The sequence below is a fragment of the Silene latifolia genome, chromosome 9 (assembly GCF_048544455.1).
Source record: "Silene latifolia isolate original U9 population chromosome 9, ASM4854445v1, whole genome shotgun sequence".
Lineage (NCBI taxonomy): Eukaryota > Viridiplantae > Streptophyta > Magnoliopsida > Caryophyllales > Caryophyllaceae > Silene > Silene latifolia.
The window spans coordinates 190,723,682-190,727,804 of NC_133534.1; the positions used below are offsets into that span (position 1 = coordinate 190,723,682).

At 38.8% G+C, this 4,123-nt stretch overlaps 1 non-coding gene across 1 annotated transcript; it reads left to right on the forward strand.

The window, feature by feature from the left end:
• Window positions 1-212: 212 nt before the first annotated feature.
• LOC141603085 (small nucleolar RNA R71) lies at window positions 213-319 on the forward strand. Its single transcript, XR_012524981.1, has one exon. It is a non-coding gene; the product is annotated as a small nucleolar RNA R71 (small nucleolar RNA).
• Window positions 320-4,123: the final 3,804 nt, after the last annotated feature.

Consider the following 4,123-nt stretch of genomic DNA (forward strand, 5'->3'; position numbering starts at 1 on the left):
ATTGAGTAATAGAGTCCACTTCATGCTTTCCTCCTCTAGTAGCCTTGCGAGGTCTACTATATTGTGAATTATGGACCGCCATTTCCTCAATTTTGTTCCAAGTTTGATTGTCATCAACTTCGGTAAACATTCCATTTGATCCCATGTTGAGAATGTTTCTTGAGTCTTCATAAAGACCGTTCCAAAATTGTTGTACCAAGAACCACTTGCTAAGTCCATGGTGAGGACATGAGCGACAAATTCCTTTGAATCGCTCCCAAGCTTCATACAAAGATTCTTCATCTCTTTGCTTAAAGCCCGTAATTTGAGCTCTTAGCATGTTAGTCTTTTCCGGTGGATAGAACTTTTTGTAGAAAGTTAGAGCCAACTTCTTCCAAGAATCAATTCCGAGAGTAGCCTTATCAAGGCCTTTCAACCATTGTTTCGCGATGCCAATTAGAGAAAAAGGAAATAAGACCCATATAATTTGGTCTTGAGTTACACCGGTTTGAGAAATTACATCGCAAAAAGTCGCAAGAAGTCTCCATATGAGAGTGAGGGTTTGCACTAGGCATCCCCCCAAATTGGCTTCTTTCGACTAATTGGATAAATGCGGATTTGGCAATAAAATTTCCGGTTAAGTGTTGTGGTGTGGGAGTACCATTAGGTAGGTTCTCCTGGGTGGTACGGAATGTGATGAAAATTTAGACATTGCGGGTTGATTTTGTGTTGGATTTTGTGTTGTGTTTTCCTCACCTTCTCTTGCAAAAAGGTTGATGAACTCAATAGTGCTTGGTTGAATATCTACAACCTCACCAATACCTCTCAAAGTTCTCCTAGCAAGTCTTCTATTGTTTGTCAAAGTCCTTTCAATTTCGTGATCAAAGGGTAACAAGTTACCTTGTGATCTTCTAGACATGCAAAATATCAAACAACTCGAAAATAATTAGAACAAACTTTGAGGAGTTTTACTTCCCCAAGGCAAAGAAAGACACAACTAATAACAATACAAGAAAATCTAAATCAAGTTAACACCGTCCTTGGCAACGGCGCCATTTTTGGTCGTGTTCCCTTTGGAGGGTTTAGTTTTCAGTACTTGTCGTTAAGAGCACCTAGACCAAAACACAATTTATAACTTCACAAACAAATCTACAATTAGTAAAGAGGCAAGTAAAGGTCGGATCCCAAGGGACGGGAATTGAGATGAGATTTTCTATTGCAACTAGTGGTGTCTAAGGGTGTCACAATTTGGGGTTTGAAGTAGAAGATCACTAAACTAAATAGCAATGAAAGTAAACAAGCAAGATGAATTAAAAGGGATGTAAACAATTGATAAAAAGGCACTAGGGTGTCATGGGGTCATAGGGGATTCATGGGAATTGATCATACAAACATATTCTCAAATTATAAGCAAGCAATTATTGTTGTGATGGATTGAGTTGGTTTATATCTTACAATCCTATGAAAGTTTGGGTCCCGGAGCCGAATCGATTAGATTGTACAACACCTACAAGTCGACTTAATCTTCCCTACTCAACTATATGCAATGGTCTAATGAGACTCGAGTTGGTTTATGTCTTACAAGTCTCATTGAAAAGATAGGTGATGGGTAAAAAATTCAAAGATTCATAGGCTCGCATTTCATCAAACATAACATGTGCATAAGTTAAGATCACAACAAGCAAGCAAATAAACTATGAAAACATATTAATTTAAGCATGAATCATCCCCCATGTTGGTTTCCCCTAATTACCCATTAACCCTAGCTAAGGAAACTACTCACTCATTATCATGTTGAACATGCTAGCAAGGTTTTCAATCATACCAACAAAGTGAAACATGATGAATAAATGAAGATAATTAACAATAATTAAAAAGGGATTAAGAGAATTATACCTACTAATGATTCCAATAATAAAGCAAAGAATAATATAAGTACTTGATGATAGATTGGAAGGTTGTCAATCTCCCAATAATAACCCAAATAATCTTCAATTACCCAAAACAAAGGATGAACAAGAGAGAGATTAAGGAAATGAAACTTATATTAAAACTTGATTAAATGTTGATTACAAGATTAAAGAGAGATTTGATTGATATTAACTACACTAAAGATTTCTAAGAAGAACATGCTCTTCTAATTAGACTAATGGGGTATTTATAGTGGGGATTAGTTACATAAATTAGGGTTTACTAAGGGCTTAAATGACGATTAAGTCCTTGAGGAATCGCCGGTGTCTAGGGAGACTCTGGTCTCCTTTTCGCCGGTCTTAGAAAAATATGCGCATCCTTCCTTGAAGCTTGTAGAAGACGAAATGGCTGTTAGAGAATCCGGGCGTCCAGGGCACGGGACGGGCGGATTCTGGTGATTCTGGACGGGCGTCCAGATGGGGAAGACGGGCGGATTGCGCGTGTTTTGGACGGGCGTCCACAGGGGGAACACGCTCGGATTGTGGTTGCTGGACGGGCGTCTTGTGGACAATCCGCTCGGATTGTCTTACAACTTCTTTCTTTCTTCTTTTCTTCCTTTTTCTTCATAAAATCCTTGAGGATTTTCTCGAGGATGCAAGGATCTTTTCTCATCATTGCCCATCTACTATAGTATGTACAAAGACCTTCTAATCTTATCTTCTCTTTGATGCTTGGTCATTGAATTCAATCAATTTAGCTTCATTTTGCCATGAAAATGCAAGGTTTGCACTCCTTTCCTACCAAGGACACAAAACCCCAAAGAATATGCAAAACAAAGGACTAAAGACAATAAATGACCCAAATATGCACTAAAAAGCATGGGAACAAGGCTAATTCGGGGACTAAATATGCTCTAATTATGGTCACATCATTACACTCATACAACTTCGAGTTATATCCATAAATCCCTGAAACTCAAAAATAATTAATTAGGGGCTAGAGAGAGAGAGAAACCCAATTAATAAGTGCATAGGTAAATGATTAGTGCTAAGTGTATTTTTTGCTTTCAATCTCAACCATACACATTGCAAGATCTAATAGTTGTACTGAGAACTCAAGGACTCAAAAATTATGGTGGATTCAATTGAACTTTAATATATATATATATAAATATATATATATATAGTAATAAGATCAAGTAAGTCCACTTCTTACATTTGAGTCCATGAGTCTCATTGTGAGCCATTGGATGAGGAAGATGGAGGGTTGAGATTGGAAGCAAAAAGGAGGGGATTAAAGCTCATTAAACCCACTCTCTCACTACCTATACTAATTAATCACTAACTCTTCATAATTAACTACTAATTTAATATATATACTTTTCCAAACACCACTTCTCTCTCATATCTCATAATTTCACTCATTTTCTATAACTCAAAAACCTCTCCTCTCTAAAAAACCAAACAAATTCAAAAACAAAAAAAAACAAAAAATTTCCCCCTCTTTTCTCTCCAACCCAATCCACCGGCTACCACCACCTCCGCACCCCGCTGCCACTGTGCCACACCGCCTACCAGCCGCCCACCAACCACCACCTTCTCCTTTCTTTTTCTCGGCCGCGTCAAACACCTCCCCCCACGACGACCACACACCACAACAACACCCACACCTCACCAGCCGCCCCCACAACACCCACACCTCACCACCACCTTCTCCTTTCTTTTTCTCTGCCGCGTCAAACACCTGCTGCCGCCCTATTCTTCCGCCTCTCCTCTAACCGTCACCACCACTAACAACAAACATCAAACACCACCTCCTCGTCGCCCCCACGACCAGACCCACGGCAGGTGTGAGAGGTGGTCGGTTATGGTGGGTTGAACGGCGGTGCAGATGTGATGGTTGTGGTGGTGGTGTGATGGCCACGGCCACCCGCGCCCCGCCTTTTTCTTCTTTCTCCTGTTCTTTCAAATCTCTGTTTCTTTTTTTTTGTCTCCTTTGTTTTGTCTTTTTTCTTCTTCCTCCTTTTCTCCTTTTTTACCTCTTTTATTTTATTAAACTTTTTTTTTTGTTCTCTCTTTTTTAGATTTGAGTGTAATAATATTCATTTTTTTTTTTTGTTTTTTTAGTAGTCCTCTTCCATTTTCTTTTCCTTTAAAAAAAAGATGGGTGTTCCTTACACATTTTTCTTTTAAAATTACACTTTTCTCCATTAAAATTGCATTTTTTTCGGCCA